At 44.8% G+C, this 18,040-nt stretch overlaps 1 protein-coding gene across 7 annotated transcripts in view; it reads left to right on the top strand.

Moving 5' to 3' along the window:
* FHIT (fragile histidine triad diadenosine triphosphatase) overlaps positions 1-18,040 on the top strand; it is a 1,048,086-nt gene that overhangs the window by 314,717 nt on the left and 715,329 nt on the right. The window contains exon 1 of one of the 7 annotated variants that reach the window (XM_060271294.1): positions 6,325-6,367. The exons of the other annotated variants lie outside the window; for them this stretch is intronic. The gene's annotated coding sequence lies outside the window, so the exon portion shown is untranslated. Of the gene's footprint in view, positions 1-6,324; positions 6,368-18,040 lie in introns of those variants that run through there. 7 annotated transcript variants of the gene reach the window in all.

The following is an 18,040-nucleotide window of genomic DNA, read 5'->3' as shown; positions in this document are numbered from 1 at the left end:
CTTGCATCCTTCTTGTGAAAAAAAGGGAGGGGGGAGTATTAATTCTGAGCAGCTGGCAAACATAGGGAGAGACTTGATTATCCAGTTGGCACATTTATTAAAAAGAAGCTAGGTGGATTATTTTAATATAGCTACATGGCTAGGACCTCAAAGCGTTCTTTCTACTCCCTACTGCCAGCTTTGTTTTGAAAATAGAATAAAGATAGCTTAAGCCAGCCTTCAAAAGATTGAAGTCCCTTTCTTTTATGAGTGGCATACATGACCATAGAGATGAAGTGTGTGTACTTGTGTGCATTAGTTGGGAGTTTTCTTCTATCCCTGCAAGCTCAATGCGTTATATAGTATGGTTTGTAGAGTTACCATCATTTTCCTTTTCAATTCTCTATTCCCCATCTCTTTCTCTTCCCCTAAAACGGATCACTGTTGTGGTGCTGGAATTCTTAGGAAGATGCGGATCCACTGGATGGACCACATAGGCTTACTCAGTACAGGTGAACCCTCTTGGCCTTTGAAGAGACCAGCACTGCAATGCTGAGTTGGTGTTGTGGAGAACAAAGAGATGGACTTAGTCGAGGCATCTTTTCCTCACAATCTTAACAGAACAGCGCTGTCCATAGGAGCTGCAGTAGATGAGCTTTTGTCAATCTGTTGGGGAGGATGGCAGCACTGGGAGGGACTTGGTTCAGGTGCCTCCCTTCCTGTAACCTTGATGCTATGGCACCTGATCCTGCTGTAATATAACATGGCATTGTAGTGATGAGGTCAACTTTTGGCCCCTCTAGCATTGTTTATTCTGAGGGGCAATGATTCCCCAAGGCCTCATACAGGGATCGATACCTGAGATGCTTCCGTTGCAGTTGCCAGGAATTGAACTTGAGACCTTCTGCCTGTGGTCCAAATCTAGGGTCAGCATCAGCTGTTGACCCACTGAAAAATAAGGCGAGCCAGTAGAATATCAACCAGGAGACCATGCTACATGTTTTTTGACATAGCACAGCACCGTACCAAACTCCAGCCTTGATGTGTGTTGTCTTCTCTTATGTGGCAATGTGACAAGGGATAACTTAGACCAGGCATCCCCAAACTTCGGCCCTCCAGATGTTTTGGACTACAACTCCCATGATCCCTAGCTAACAGGACCAGTTGTCAGGGAAGATGGGAATTGTAGTCCAAAACATCTGGAGGGCTGAAGTTTGGGGATGCCTGACTTAGACAGTAGAGCATGAGACTCTTAATCTCAGGGTCATGCGTTTGAGCCCTACATTGGGGCAAAAAAATTCCTGCATTTCAGGGGTTGGTCCCTTCCAAAACTACAATTCTAAGAAATGATCCAGCAATGTGGCAGCCTGCATGGAAACAATCCCATCCTGCCTCTGCCTGCCTCTTTGTTCAACTTTGCCCTAGCAAAGGATGCCCTGTGAGTCTGAAGCAATCTGTGACTAGCAAGGATTCCCCACTCCTAATTCTTGCATCAGATTTTGTGTAGCTTTGTTCTTTGTTTGTTTGTTTGTTTGTTTGTTTGTTTATGTTTCCAGGTAAATATGTTTAGAATTGGAGCTAACAATTTATATTCCATATGCACATCATTAAAATGCCTACTGAGTGACCAGGTTCCCACAATGGTAGCGCAGAAGTTCATAATTAAGAGAGCTGGAAGGATCTGGAAGAAGAGGAGGAGGAGGAGGAGGAGGAGGAGGAGGAGGAGGAGTTTGGATTTGATATCCCGCTTTGTCACTACCCTAAGGAGTCTCAAAGCGGCTAACAATCTCCTTTTCCCTTCCTCCCTCACAACAAACACTCTGTGAGGTGAGTGAGGCTGAGAGACTTCAGAGAAGTGTGACTAGCCTGGCAAAAAAAAGTAAGCAACGTGTCTTTGCTTATTTATGTTTGTCATAAGTCTCAAGGCAGTTTGGTGTTTACAAGACAAGTTTGTAATGGGCAAATGGGTATTATGTGGAGTTGGGGAGGAGAAAATGATGATTGAGAGGTATTATTGATTAAAATTAAAAACTCCATTTGTGACATTTCGCAGCTCTCTTCGTGTGTACGATGGGCGCCATTGATTTTAAGGCAGATTGTTGAATTTCTTATCTCCAGCTTCTGATTGATCTCTTCAACATGTAACAAGCCGGAGTCCAGAGTGAACAAAGGATTGTACATTTATACCGCTTAGCCCTTTGAAATTAAAAAAAAGAGAGAGCCCAAACCCCGGAGTAATGAAAGGAAACAATATATTCCATTTTAGATTATTGCTTTGGGTAGTAGGTCTTTTGCTGCTTTTGATGACAGGCCTTTTGACATAATCACTAGTCAGCATAAAACTTGAAATTGCCCTGCAGACAGAATCATTCTTCTCTATTTTCTGTCACTCTGGAACCGCCTTTATTCATCTATCGGTGCAAGAATCAACCATTTCAGATTCCAAATAATAAAAGTAACTTGGACAATACTTCTGCTGGGAGGAAAGGAGAATGATGGATATATTTCCCCATATAACTAAGAATAGATAAGTCCTTTCTATTCAACTATTTCAAGAAAAGAACAGTCTATGGTGTTCTCTTTTGAGCCTGGAAGAGCAAATCCGGACAAAAGAGACATGAGCTCAATCTACAGGCGTAGCAGGAAACACAGAACAGGATAACAACCTTTTACAATTCAGTAGGTTCAATACTTCCACATTGCTGACCAGGCCTCCTTCTGATGCGACATTTGCCTGCCAGGCTGCGGTAGTTCGTGTGACATCTTCCCGACGCTGTGTAGTCTGGGGTGACTCCCCGCCAGGCCTCTTCTGCCCTCTCAAGATTTGGGGGGCCTGAACCCTGTCTCAGAGGACATGGGGGAGCTGTAGAGCCCTGAGCCCCATAGAGTAGGTGTGCCTGGTTGTCATTGTTATTATGATAATGATTTATTGAATTTGGTAAATATGCTTTAAGCCCAGGGACTCTAAGCTTTGATCAGTCTTTGCTATCAGGGTTAATAAGTGAAAAGGGGTGGCATCATTGCTGTCTCACGAACCAGTATACTTATTTTCTTGGAGCAATGCCCTGTATCTAGTAGGATGGAATTGCTTTTCAAAAGGTTTTGAGGTTGTGATCCTATACCCACTTGCCTGGGGGCAAGGCCCATTGAACTCCATCCTTGAAGGCGTTTATAGTGCCTTTTACGGGTCAAAGACTGCCTGGGGCTGATGTTGTAACAGAACCTTCCTATATTCATTTATTCATTGTCCTAAGGACAAGTTGCCCTAAGGCGTCAGGCCACTCCGAGGCTTTTTAAAGTACTGTATGTACCAGGACAAACATTGTTTGGGTGAATGAACAACATTTGGGAATGCACAGCTAGGCCAAGCAGCAACAGGCTGTAGTCCTGTGCATGCTTACCTGGGAGTAAGGCCTGTTGAACACAAGGAAGAGCAAATATGCATTGGGTTGTGTGTCTTTGATTTGACGCTTGAACAAACAGAAGGATGGAGATAAAGCAGCAGGAGTAATCATTGCCTCAACCACCCACTTTAATAGCTTCTCAAATAGCAACCTACAAAGTAATGCTAATAATGAGCCACTGATGAGCTCATCCAGATGCCCTATTTTTTTTGTTAAGCCTTGCAACAAGAACCTCAAGCATCAACAACGAAAATTGATTAAGGATGGGGCTCCACTGTGTCTGCCTTACTCTCCTAATGAATGGTATTATCTATGCTGAAGACTAGCTTGTGAAGAGAGAGTTATGGCAGGGATGCTAAGAAACTTGTGTATGAGAGTCGACTGATCAAGCAGCCTCATGTTGAAGAGACCTTGCCCGCCCACCCCAAGCACATCCCACAAAACTGGCGATCTCAAGTGTCTTGCTCTATGCTGAAGTGACCCTTGAGTCTAGAACAAATAATATTGAGACCCATTGTGGCATAGTGCCAGCCCCAGTTTGTGGGCACCAATTTGTGAAGGCAAAGCATCCCTAATTCCTGGATTTAGTGATTTCTTCAAATCAACGCTTGGAATATTAGGATGGGCTGCCAGACGCTGAAGTTAGGCTTCATGTCAAAAAACAGGCCAAATCAGTTTTTGCATGCTCAGATAATCGCTTGGGAGAAGAGCTATCACAGAGAACAAACAGAATGGGAGATTAACAAAGCAGATACTCTGGGCCGGACTGATGGAGTGAACAAGGCACCCCCAAAATTCGGCCCTCCAGATGTTTTGGACTAAAGTTCCCATCTTCCCCGACCACTGGTCCTGTTAGTTAGGGATCATGGGAGTTGTAGACCAAAACATCTGGAGGGCCACAGTTTGGGGATGCCTGGAGTGAACCCTGCTTCCCAACTCTCCCACTGAGGCAGTCTGGTGGAATGCCTGCTCTGGGGTGACAGTTGATGGAGATGAAATCTGACAGGGCTGGCCTGTCAGTCAAGCTCAACTGAGCTGGTTTAATTTTTTTTTACATTGCAAACGGCTTCGATCTCTTGTTACGATATGGCAGTATATAAATATCGCTGTTAACTACTTGGCATCCGTCTGTCTTGAGAGACAATGAAGGAGTGTGCTTTTGGGGGTGAAGTCCCAACTGTTGGAAGGTTGCTTGTGTTTGCTGTGGCTGTAAAGAACTGATGTGGGAGAGACGTGTTTTGCTGCACCTGGGACAGGTGAAGGCGTCTTGTTCTGCTGCTGCAGATAATAATAATATTATTATCTGTGGGCGGCTTCCAACAAAACATTGAAATTCAATAATCTATTAAACATTAAAAGCTTCCCTAAACAGGACTGCCTTCAGATATCTCCTAAAAAGTCAGGTAGTTGTTTTTCTCTGACATCTGGTGGGAGGGTGTCCCACAGGGCAGGTGCCACTACCGAGAAGGCCCTCTGCCTGGTTCCCTGTAACTTGGCTTCTTGCAGCGAGGGAACCTCCAGAAGGCCCTTGGCACTGGACCTCAGCGTCTGGGCAGAACGATGGGGGTGGAGACGCTCCTTCAGGTATCCTGGACTGAGGCCGTTTAGGGCTTTAAAGGTCAGCACCAACACTTTGAATTGTGCTCGGAAACGTACAACAAAGATGTACCTCTTTGTTATTTTAACAGACATCGGGTCTGGCTTTCAAGTCCGCAGCTTTTTTTGCCTCTAGCTTCTAGTTCACATAACTCAACTCTGCCCTGGCCTTTTGTCTTTCTGACTAACAGACCACTGAGGGAGAGAGGTCCACCCACTTGCCACTCCTTTTGTTCCCTTAAGGATCCATGCTTGTTGTTGTTGTTTAGTCGTTTAGCCATGTCCGACTCTTCATGACCCCATGAACCATAGCACGCCAGGCACTCCTGTCTTGCACTGCCTCCCGCAGTTTGGTCAAACTCATGTTCGTAGCTTCGAGAACACTGTCCAACCATCTTGTCCTCTGTCGTCCCCTTCTCCTAGTGCCCTCAATCTTTCCCAATATCAGGGTTTTTTCCAGGGAGTCTTCTCTTCTCATGAGGTGGCCAAAGTATTGGAGCCTCAGCTTCACGACCTGTCCTTCCAGTGAGTGCTCAGGGCTGATTGTGGAGGGCTTGTGGAGGGCCATTAACAGGCTGGTCTGGCTATCCCAGCAATCAAATCTCTGCTGTATCCAAGAGTCAGAAGGGGTGCTCAGCCTATCGTTCCCCCCCACCTCACAACAGTATAATAATGGTGTGTGAAAATGTAGTAGTGAGTTAACAAAAGTTTAGGTTTTCATGCTTTCATTGAAAGCATTTTTTTGGGGGGGGGGGGTTGATGAAGGCGTTGTTTGTTCTGTGCAGAAGTAAAAGGATTGTGCTGAAGGCTTTTGGTAGTTCTATAGACTCAGCACTTCCGGACCAATTTCCATCCTTCAGTCACAATGGGATGGTTGGCTGGGGGGCGGAAAGGAAAGGATCGCGTGGCCTGACTTTCCCATCTGCCCTGCGACAGGCACAGAAAATACAGACCAGATTACAGCTCATTATTCCATATTGTTTTTCTTCGGTGGGGAAAACACAACAATGATTTAGCTTCTGTCATGGCCATTGTGCGCTTGTGATTACAGATTCACTGCGCCTTGACGAAAGTTTCTTGAGGTTCTGCACGTCAGAAGCCTGGCTCCTCCCTGCAAAGCACCCAAAATGCTGGCACATTCTTGTATGGCTTTTGTATAGCTGCAATATTTCCTTGATTTCAAAGGAAGTTAAATGAGCTCCATTGTCAGGCAGGGGCGAGAGGCCTAAGAACAAGGCGTCATATTTCACAACAGTGTGATTTATTTCTCCTTGCGCCAGCTTTTAAATGGCAGTCCTTTCCTATTTATAATTCCACTCGCTACTGTGCTAGTAATAGGCTCTCACTGGGACGCCTTTGTTCCAGTCCTTAGCCCAGTAACAACATAGGTAAGTGGCTTGAAATTGTTTCACTCCACTCTGTTGTGGCGCCCCCGTTTACACACACACACACACACACACACACACACACACACACACACACACACCACACTTGCTTGCCTGGCTGCAATATAAAGAGCGGTGTGTGAGGGAAGGATGGCATTGGAGCTGTTTGTCAAGTGGCATCACCAATGCTGGGTTTGGGGGCAGAAGTCCAGGGTCTCACTCAGCGGAATGAGCAGGAGGGTCCCCCATTGCAGCAGAGATAGCTTGCCCTATTTTGAAGGCAGCAAAGCAATGCATGCCAGCTTCTAAAGAGTCCAGAGAATCTAAAGTTGCACCACTCTTTGGTGCCATCTTACAACTGTGGGAAGTGTGACATTGACATACGCAAAATAAAAAAATTCCTTCAGTAGCACCTTAAAGACCAACTAAGTTTATATTTTGGTATGAGCTTTCGTGTGCATGCACACTTCTTCAGATACAGGTGTATCTGAAGAAGTGTGCATGCACACGAAAGCTCATACCAAAATATAAACTTAGTTGGTCTTTAAGGTGCTACTGAAGGAATTTTTTTATTTTGCTTCGACTCAGACCAACACGGCTACCTACCTGTAACTATTGACATACGCAGTCTCACATGATTATTCTGCCCATGAGGTTTGTGGTACAGTCGTAGCTTGGCTTCCGAACAGCCTAGTTCTCGGACATTTTGGCTCCTGACCGATCGAAACCCGGAAGCGACTGTTCTAGTTTTTGAATGTTCTTTTGGAAGCCAAATGTCCGACAGGGCTTCCGTGGCTTCTGATTGGCTGCAGGAGCTTCCTGCAGCCAATCAGAAGCCACACTTTGGTTTTCAAAGGCTTTGGAAGTCGAACAGACTTCCGGAATGGATTCTGTTCAACTTCCAAGGTACGGCTGTACTTGCACATACAGTGGTGCCTCGCAAGACGAATTTAATTCGTTCTGCGAGTCAGTTCGTTTTGCGAAAAATTCGTCTTGTGAATCGCGGTTTCCCATAGGAATGCATTGAAATTTATTTTTTTGCCCATAGGAACGCATTAACTAAATTTCAATGCATTGCTATGGAAAACCATGATTCGCAAGATGAATTTTTCGCAAAACGAATTCGTCTTGCAAGTCACCCATCAGATCGCAAGACACATTCGTCTTGCGAAAAAGTCATCTTGCAGGGCATTCGTCTTGTGAGGTACCACTGTACACCTCAGCGGTATGGGACTGCAATCTTGTTTAAGCGGTTCTCGTGCTATCACACATGTTTGTGAAGAGGTGAATAACTTATTTGTGCTCTTGGTCACTCCTCTCTTTTCCATATTATGTAAAGGAGGGTTGAGGTTCCCTGGCAGAACATCTGCCTTGCATGCAGAACGCCCCAGGTTCAATCCCTGGCATCTCCAGATAAAGATGGGAATGTCTCCTGCCAGAAATTCTGAAAAGCTACTTTTGCTCTGACCAGGGCCGGATTTAGGTTTGATGAGGCCCTAAACTACTGAAGGTAATGGGGCCCATTATACATCCAGCTGTCCATCGTCAACAACAAATTGCTGCTGTTTTTTGTGTTGAATATATGCTGTATGGTAATTTATGGACCTAGTAGGTATCTAAAGCCATTTGCACATAACAAAATATGTATTTTATAAAAGTAATTGATATAGAAATGAGCAAACCATGATATTTTAGGGAGCAGGCTAGCAAGCAGGGCCTATTACTTACAACATAGGAGCTTACGCAACACAAAACACTGTTGCTGCACGGGTTTTATTTGTTTTTTATCTTCTATTTTGGAGATGTACATCCAGGTTCCCCCCCCCTTTAATTTTATTTGGGGCCCCCAAGAGAGTGGGGCCCTAAGCTATAGCTTGTTTCGCTTATACATTAAGCTAAAATGATTCATTTTAAGGTGACTTCCTGTGTTAAGTTTATGCAAGGAGGGATGAAGGTGATGGGTGACAGACTATTAAGGATAGCTTTCCTGATGGTGAGGTATTTTTCACCCATTTTGTTCTGTCTCCTCCTGTCTTTTAAATTAAAGAAACTTGATAACTTGTCTTCACCTTAGGCTTCAAAGCCTTTTTAAAACAGTGAACAGAATTGAAGCATCTGTCTCTTTTGTTAATGATCAGGTTTGCGGATCCCTGGCGATGTGAGCACTTTAATAAATAGCGATAGGAAGATGAAGTAGGACAACAGAGTATAGATTCACGAATAGATGGATTAATTGTTTTGCTTGCAGGGCTTTTTGTATTTTTTTTTAAAGTCTAAACATGTGCTTCCTTTTTTTCATTTGCTTCATTCACAGTATAAACTGCTCTCGATTGATGTAAGAATTGGTGCATCCTTTCTGCACCTTGTCATTGCACATTAAATAAAAATATAAATGTTGTTGTTGTTTAGTCATTTGGTCATGTCCAACTCTTCATGATGAATATAAATCTATAAATATAAATATAAATAATATAAATATGTGAAGGGTGTGTGCATATGGGTCTTCTGTTTTAAAAGAGGAGCCAGAAAAGGCATGCTAGTGATCCAACCCTAAGCGCATTTACCGGGGGGGGGGGGGCAAGTAGGATTTTGATGGGACTTACTTTAAGTAAATACGATCAGTTGAAAAGGGCATTTTCTTCCTTGGTGTTAATTGAAATAGCAAGCCATGCAGCAACCTGATTTGTTGTGACAGAAGATGATATCCTTTTTGGAATGGAATTCTTGTATCTTGGGGGCCAGACTGAGACAAATCAAATGGATAAAGTATCCAAATGTTCAGAACACAGGGCAGTGGGCTCGAGTGCCTTCCAAATCACATTATCTTCTCCCATGTTACCTTCCAGGTGCCCTGTCTCTCACAGCCTGTTGCAGTCTAAACCCAACTTCTCCAGCCTGGTGCTCGGGACTACATCCACCCTAGCCAGCGTGGGCCAATCCTTGCCATGTAATTGTTATAATAATTTAAGGTCTCAAATATATTAATTACTGGTAAATGTTCATAAATTTACAAGGCAAACACATACATAAGTACAATATACCTGTATACCTGAAGGAGCGTCTCCTCCCCCATCGTTCTGCCCAGACACTGAGGTCCAGCGCCGAGGGCCTTCTGGCGGTTCCCTTGCTACGAGAAGCCAAGTTACAGGGAACCAGGCAGAGGGCCTTCTCAGTAGTGGCACCCACCCTGTGGAATGCCATCCCACTAGAGGTCAAAGAGAACAACAACTACCAGACCTTTAGAAGGCATCTCAAGGCAGCCCTGTTCAGGGAAGCTTTTAATGTTTGATGGATTCTGTATTTTAATATTTTGTTGGAAGCCGCCCATTATTATTATTATTATTATTATTATTATTATTATTATTACAATCATACCTCGGGTTGAGTACGCTGTGGGTTGCGTACTTTCAGGATGCGTACTCTGCAGACCCGGAAGTGTTTACTTCCGGGTTCCGTCGCACATGCATGCGCAGAAGCATTCTGCACGCTTCACGCATACACAGAAGCGCTCTATCAGCGCTTCACGCATGCACTAAAAGCGCCGCTCAGGTTAAGTACTTTTCGGGGTGCAAACGGCACCCCGGAACGGATTGGGTACTTAACCCGAGTCTGAAATAGTACAGGAGAGCAATCCTGAAACCATTTTGACTCTCCCAAATTGACCTCAAATGTTTATCTGCAAGGAGGAAGGAAATGGGAAAGCCTCCCTATTGTCTTTTGCTTACCTGACTTTAGGGCATCTTTATGTATGAATTGGGTGAGCCTGTGACCAGGGCCGTCTTAAGCATGTCGGGTGCCCTGGTGCCATGGTGCGGAGATCACTCCGGCACCCCCTGCCCCATTTCTCGCCGCGGCTGGTGGGCGGGCGCGGCGCGCGGCGCCCCCTGGCGGCCCGGCGCCCTGCGCCACCCAGCCTTCCCTTAGAGCCGGCCCTCCCTGTGACCTGGATTCAGGAATTAAGTATTTACTATCACAAAAGAATGGCCAGGCTGCCCACGTAAGCAATCACTGGCCATTGTCAGGTATCCTGGCAGACAGGATTTCTGCTGTAGCCCGCCTCCTTCTGTGATGTATGTATGATGTGCTGGGAAGTGGTCTTGAGCTACGGGGTGGCAATTTCAACAGTCTATATAAGGCTTGCACACCATTGTTCTGGGTTCCTCCTCCCTCCTGCATGTGGTAAGTGAGGACCCTGATGCAACTGTTTAATAAAGATCAGGCTTACTAGCTGCTTTGCTTCTCAATATTCTCTGGTTGGCCTCTGTTATTTTCTCCTACTGATAGGGAACCCAGTTAAGGACTCTATATGGGCTCTTGGATACCCCGTAAGGGAAAAGGAGCAGATTTTGTTTGCATCACAATATATTTCAATGATCATTTTAGAAACGAAACAAGGGAACTGCAAATGCATTACCTGCACCCAGGATGTGGGTTTTTGTTTGCTCACCACAGAAGTTGGCTTTCTTTGGATGAAGATTTCATACAGCTTCATCATGCTCAATGGAGAAGCCATGGCTCTGATGCATCTGTGCACACAGAAGGCCCCTGGTTCAGCGATTGCCACCTCCAGTTAAAGGGATCTCAGGGAACAGCAGAGCAAGACCTCTCCTCCCTTACAGAGGGGAGGCTTTGCGGGCAGGACCCGTTTCCTGCGCCTGCAGGGGGTGTGTTCAGTCCCCTGCATCAGCCCCTCCCCACCACTGCATCATACCCCTCAACCGGCCAATAGGACTCACTGGGGGGTGGAGTCTGGCTCCGTTTAGAGGCTGCAGCGGTGGGAAACCTTTCTCTTTGCTTCCTGCCTGCATCGGATCACCTGCCCTCTCTCCCTATAGGCATTGAATCATAGAATCATAGAATCATAGAAACATAGAGTTGGAAGAGACCACAAGGGCCATCCAGTCCAACCCCCCGCCAAGCAGGAAACACCATCAAAGCATTCCCGACAGATGGCTGTCAAGCCTCTGCTTAAAGACCTCCAAAGAAGGAGACTCCACCACACTCCTTGGTAGCAAATTCCACTGCCGAACAGCTCTTACTGTCAGGAAGTTCTTCCTAATGTTTAGGTGGAATCTTCTTTCTTGTAGTTTGAATCCGTTGCTCCGTGTCCGCTTCTCTGGAGCAGCAGAAAACAACCTTTCTCCCTCCTCTATATTGCTTTACTTTGACCTTGCTGTGGACTTCAGTTGGTCGCCTTGGTTGCCCAAGGGGCCCGGTAGGAGTTTTTTTTTTATCCATTTGGCAAATTGGCACCGGCCTTTTGGTTTTTTCGCCTACCTCATAGCAATTTGTCACAACTTTTGATATTGGCGGTTAGGCATTGGATTAATCAATATGTGATGTATCTGTGTTGTGTGTCGGATGTCAGGTTAAGGCCATCAGCTACCTCCTAGGGGTATCCCAATAAGGGGATCGGGCGGTCGTGGATCCCGTCCGATGCCCTACTTGGGTTAGGGCCATGGCATGACCCCCAGTGACATCAGGGGAAGCTTCCAGTTGTATTTGCATCAACCAGCTCCTCCCACTGTTCATTAACCTTTAAGTGTCTCCATACCAGCAGGGTGGAGTCACATGTTGCATTCCCGTTCAGTGCCTAAGCCAATACCACTCACATGCTATAACCAATAAAGTTGTGGCCTTAATTTACGCATTACCCTATAACCACGTGTCCTTGTGTCTTATTTACTCCACGCAGGTGACGGGTTATCAACACACAACTACTCACTCAGAGGACACAGTATCGGGCTAGTTGAACACATGGTCTGACATGGCAGAAGGCAGGGAGCCCAGCAGTAGCCACAGCCAGAGTTAATGACAGGTGGAGCCAAACCCAAGGAGAGGCAGAGTGAAATGATTCTAGTTTCCTCTCCATCCTTCTCCCTGCTCAGCAACATTGAGACTCAGGCGAGGGCGGAGGATTCTGGCAGGCATTGGACTAGCATGAAAATGAATATATTGGTGAAATAACATACAGACGTGCATTATATATGAGAACATTGCTTGCCAAAATTTGCATCTCAGTCAAGACAGCATACAAGAATGTGTTTCTTAGGAGAAATTTGCACTAAAATGCTAACATTTTCATGAATACACACACACACACACACACACACACACTCCAATTGCTGCAGAAATGCAGAACCAAATTTAAGATTGGGAAAACGAGAAGCTGGTAATCAAAACAGACAGCTCCTCCTTCCACGCCTACTCTCAGATCCAGACTTCTGGCTATAGTGACATTAGTTTAGTTCTCACTTGTAACAAAGTGTTCCCTGTGGAGGTATTTCCTTATAAAGGGAGTGAGAGAGATTTGAGCCAGTTACTTATCAGATGACAGAACTCAGCCCAGCTAGGGCTCTTTGTCTAATGGCAGAAAGGCTATTCTCCCTCCGCGACGCCAATCACCCACTCCAGAAAGGACAGGATGGTTACCTGGGGGGAACAAAGGCCAGTCCCTCTGGCACAGAGGGGTATGCGTTTATCCCAGAGGTGTTTAGGACAAGAGATTGTAGTGCACTTTATATAATTCACTCTCACGCGTACTCTTTGAAATGCCAAGAGAACATCTTTTGTCACCAGCTTTCCCCCCTTTGACACATTGTTCTTTTCCGGAGTCTTTCTTCTAAAATTATCTTGTAAGGTGACATGGAAAAAGATGTGCCCCTCATATCTAATGGATGCCAGTTCAGGTTTTAAAGAGCGTTCCCCCCCTCTCCCGGCCCCATCATGGCATATAGATGCAGAGTCTGATTCCAGCAATTAACTCTTGAACGTAATGGGAAGAGATGTGAATGCCCCATTCTTGTAACCTGCTATTTCGCTCTGCTAATTTATATTCTTTCTTTGTTTGCATATTCATTATGAAAGCATCTGGTGAAGTTTTTGTTGTTTGTTGGGTGGCCTTTTTGTGTGTGTGTGTGTCTTTTGAATAATAAGAAAAGACAGAAATCAAATTCAGCAGAATGCAAATTAAAAGCGACAAATGGGATTTGGCATGAAAAGGAAGGAATTAAGGGGATGTTGTTTTGCCCTCCCTGTACTTTTTTCTTTTCTTTTTTTTAAGTGATACATCAGTTTGTGCAAGTCAGAATTAGTCAGTGCAGAGACTTGGTTGTGAAGGTCATCTCACAGAGAATGAAGAGAAAGGACCATACGAATTCACACTTAAATGACTGGGTTTATGCAGGTTCTCATATTAAAATACACCCCCACCCCCATAAAAGTTTATGAAACAGACACTTCTTCAGGAGTTTTGAATGGGGAGCATCAGCTGAGTCTACAAAACTGCCTTATTTCCCTTAGGAAACCAGGAAGGTGCTTTATGCCAGCACTGTCTTATCTGGGTTTTTAGCATATCATTGATTTTAGTTCATTTTTTTTGAACGTTTTAAATATTTGTTTGTAGCTGATAGTTTTATTATTTTGGTAATAATTATAATTATAATATTTTATTATCTATATGCCACCCATCTGACTGGTAAATCGCTTTGAAGTCCTATTACAATCAAGGGCTTCCTTCACGATCGATCCGAAAGCTGCAGTTAGCGCAGAGTGCTGCTGCAAGATCGCCGACAGGAGTGAGGCCTTGTCAACATATAATACCTGAGCGCAGAGATCTGCACCGGTTGCTGATTTCCAACTGTCCAAGGTGTTACTATGAGTACCGCACTTTTCCGTCTATAAGATGCCCCATGTATAAGTTGACTCCTATTTTGTGAGATTCACATTTCAGAAGATGGGGGGAAATGGCTCAGAGTTGTTGAACTTTATTTTGCGAAGGATTGCCCAGGGTTGTTGAGCTTTTTTGTGTGGAGGATTGCCCAGAGTTTTGCGGGGGATTGACCTGAGTTTTACAGCTTTTTGGGGGGGGGTTGCCAAAAATCGCTCACCTGCAGCACTGACAATAACAGTCGCTGGCAGCTGATAATCGAACGCCCACTTGCCACAGTGACCCATCCACCTTATTCACTATCCATGTATGAGACAAGGCACGTTTTTGAACATTATTTTAGAGTGAAAATAACCTCATCTGATACACGGAAAAGTATGGTATAGAAGAACTTGGGACCAGTTTACCTAGGAGATTTCCTTACCTAACATGTGCCTACTCAACCACTTCAACTGGTAGAAGTGGCACTACTGCAGGTGCCACACAATACCAATTCTGCATTTGTAAGAACTCAACCTCTTAGCATGGCAGAGCCTCCCTTTTCGACCTCTCTGCCTATTGAGACCACACAGGCAACTTCACTGTGCTCATTTTGGCACCAGCTAAAAACAACCCTCTTTGTACACACCTTTCCTGATGCTTAGAATGTTGAGGTAATCTTAATCTGTTTTAGCATTCAAACATTTGAATGTTATAGAGTTGTAATTTTTTTCTTGATGCTACTCTTTTTATCTTTTGTAAACCGCTTGGAGGGTTGTTGTTGTTGTTTACAATCAAAGCGGTGTATAAATGTCACGAAATAAATAAATCCAGCAAGCAAGCAAGATATAAATATTCTTTTTTTTAAAAAAATGATTAGACTATCCATCTAATTTAGTTCTCAGCCACACTTCCCTTTGTCCCATGATTTCATCTGGGTCTGTGATTTCCCATGATTTCTAGGGAATGATTTCCCATGATTTCTAGGGAAGGATCCCTAGATCCCTTGATATGAGTGCAGTACCACTGGGCTACAGCCCTCAAATTCTGTGAACTCAGTTTATTATTATCAATACCACTAGCTTTGATATATTAATCACCTTCTAAACCGCCACCTCAAGGCAATTTAAATATAAAATAGTTTCAAGCAAAAAACAGCAAATATATTTAAAAACAGACCAAAACATTGACAAGTGGGACACTCTTGGTATAGACCCATTCATCAGGCTGGGAAAACCTCTTAGAACAGTAATGTTCTCAATTGTTTCCAGAAAGTGCTGATAGTGGTCACCTGTTGTATCCTTCATTCAGGCTTTATTGGCATAATTTAGACAATAAAAATCATAAAAGAGAGAAAAAGACCCATCCATAAAACGTTGGTAATCCAGACAAATTGAATACTTAAAACATATAAAAGACTCAGTATCCACCATTCAGTAAAATTAAGTAGTTTTAAATTTGACTTTAAGAATCTCAACTAAATATCCTGAAACAATCTCAGTAGTTTCGAGAATATCACCTCTCAGCAGATTTTTAATTACAGATTTTTTTTTTACAAATAGATGCTTTAACCCTCAAAGGAGTCACCAGTAGGTCTCTCCAAAGAGCATCGAAGAGAGAGCAGTCCAAATTTATTTGGTATATTATATGTGGTGTATTAGATGCCAACTTCTAAAGATGATTGCGGGGATCCGACATGACATCATGAAATCATGGGTGTGATGTCATGGGGATCAGAGGGGCGGAGCTGAACGCCCTCTGAACATTGAGGGGCCCCGGCCCTCTCAAAAAACCCAATGCTTCTTTGGCTCCTAGGAGCCAGCACCTATGCTCTCCCTGTTTCTTAACCTTGCAACACCACTGATGGCATGCGTGACAACTTATCGCGCATTCACCAAGTTCCCAATTGACAACATGCTAAGTGTAACCTGCAAGCTGGACCTGGAAATACTGTATGGCACCATCCAGCCATTCCTCAGCTCCCTTCACCTCTGTAAACTGGGCTCTCTGTGGTTGTTGCTTCAAACAAGCCCAAGGAAACCTTATTACTTCAGCCGGTGTTTGGAGAAAGGGTGGATCTTCAGAGTTCAATTACAATCCCTAGCAGTTTAAATGATAGTTGCTGTGCCATAATCTAAAAGAAATTGCTTTTCACAAGAAGCCATGTAAGCTTTTGCACTGTGATGCCAAAGAGGCTGCTGCTTTTTATCTCATCTGAAATTCAAACATCACCGACGGCCTTGCCTTTGAACTTGCCTCCTTACCTCAAAGAGAATTAGCCTCTTCGTTGGGGTTTATGCACTCTTTTTATACCTGGTGTTTACATTGAAGAAAACAATATTCTCCGAGCGTTTGATTTCTTCCCCTCCCCTCTCCTAATATGCCCGTTTCTGCTTTCCCTTGGTCCTTCCAGCTCTTGACAAATTCTACAGCAGGATTTTCTATCTGCCCCCAGCAAAAAAGTTATTTCTTATCTGTGCCACTCAGGGCCATGCAACTAGGAAAAGTCCATCCCAAATCCTAATTGAACCTCTCCAGCTTACATCACTCCAAATACCCCACAACGAACAGTGTATTTTTGCATTCGGGAAAAAGCAAGAACTGCAACTCAGAGGTACTACAACCCACCTGAGACTGCCCTTCTACCAGGATGCAGGCTGGAGATGCTCTACCTGTAAAAACACATCCCTTCATGTAAACACTGGGTGATATCCTATGCTCTGGTTCCAGTAGTACAAGGATTTGTGCTTGTGCAGTGGGACCTCCTGCCCTGTCTCCCCTCCTCACCCACGCATCCTGTGACCAGATCTGTCCCACCACCGGTGAGCCCCAGAACAGATTTAGGGAGCACACGGAGGGAGGAGAGGAGGTGGTGGACTCTCCTTCCTTGGAAGTTTTTTAACAGAGATTAGATGGCCATCTGCCATGAATGTGATAGCTGAGAGTGCTGCATTGCAGGGGGTTGGACTGGATGACCCATGGGTCCCTTCCAACTCTAAGACTCTATGATTCATTGTACGGCAAAACTGCTAGCACATTCGCAGAGCTAAGCAGGGCCTGGTATGGTTTCAAATCGGGTGGGGGGCAGCGTGTTGGGATTCCTGCATTGCAGGGGGTAGGACTAGATGACCCTCAGGGTCCCTTCCAACTCTGTGATTCTACGATTTTATTCATTGTCTTACATTTATGTGCACTTTGGATGAGGGCAGTATATAAATTAAATAAGTTAACAGATAAAACAAAACCCAAGGCACAGAGGCGCAGCAAGCCCAGGTGGCACCCGGTGTGGAATTTTTTTGTCACCCCCCCCACGTGAAAAGTGAAAAACATGAATTGCAAAAAAACTAGAGCTTACAGAACAAAACCGACTTCAGATATGAAATCAGCATTGAAAGAACATATAAGAACAGTTGAAAAATCTCCTGCAAGAGAAAAAAACTAAAAAAGTTCCCTAGTGGGGGGCACCGAATGTCACCCCCCCTCCATGGTGGCACCCGGGGCGACCTGCCCCCATCGCCCCCCCTTGCTACACCACTGCCAAGGCAGTGTTCTGGGTTGTCACCCATCCAGGTACTAACCAGACCCAGACCTGCTTAGCTTCAACAAGCTGGCGGCTTCATCTGCCTTAAAATCATACCCCTGAGCTCTGGGATACCTGCCTGTTCCAATGCATTACTGTGCTCTCTTCTAGACTGTGTGCCTCATCTCTCAACGTGTAGCTGCTGCGCCACCCTGGAGCCCTTTTTGCATAGCATGACCTATATAAATCTAAAGCAATATTTTGCCCAGGACACCAGAATACCTTGATCACTGCTTTGGCATAGAGAATCTTGGTGCTTCGTAGCTTAAGCCTGACCTGACTGTGACTCCCAGTCCCTTCTTCCCCACCCCCCGCTGCTCCCCGTCCCCCGTCCCCTGCAACCTGCTTCCTTCAAAGACTTTCTATCTCCACAAGCCTCATTGTAAGGAGACAGACTTCTACCAGCAGAATATTCAAAGAACTGGTGCTTTATATCTCCGTGCTTGGC

Source organism: Zootoca vivipara, chromosome 2 (genome assembly GCF_963506605.1).
Source record: "Zootoca vivipara chromosome 2, rZooViv1.1, whole genome shotgun sequence".
Lineage (NCBI taxonomy): Eukaryota > Metazoa > Chordata > Lepidosauria > Squamata > Lacertidae > Zootoca > Zootoca vivipara.
The sequence above is the reverse complement of the archived record's forward strand: the minus strand, read 5'-3'. Positions and strand labels throughout refer to the sequence as shown.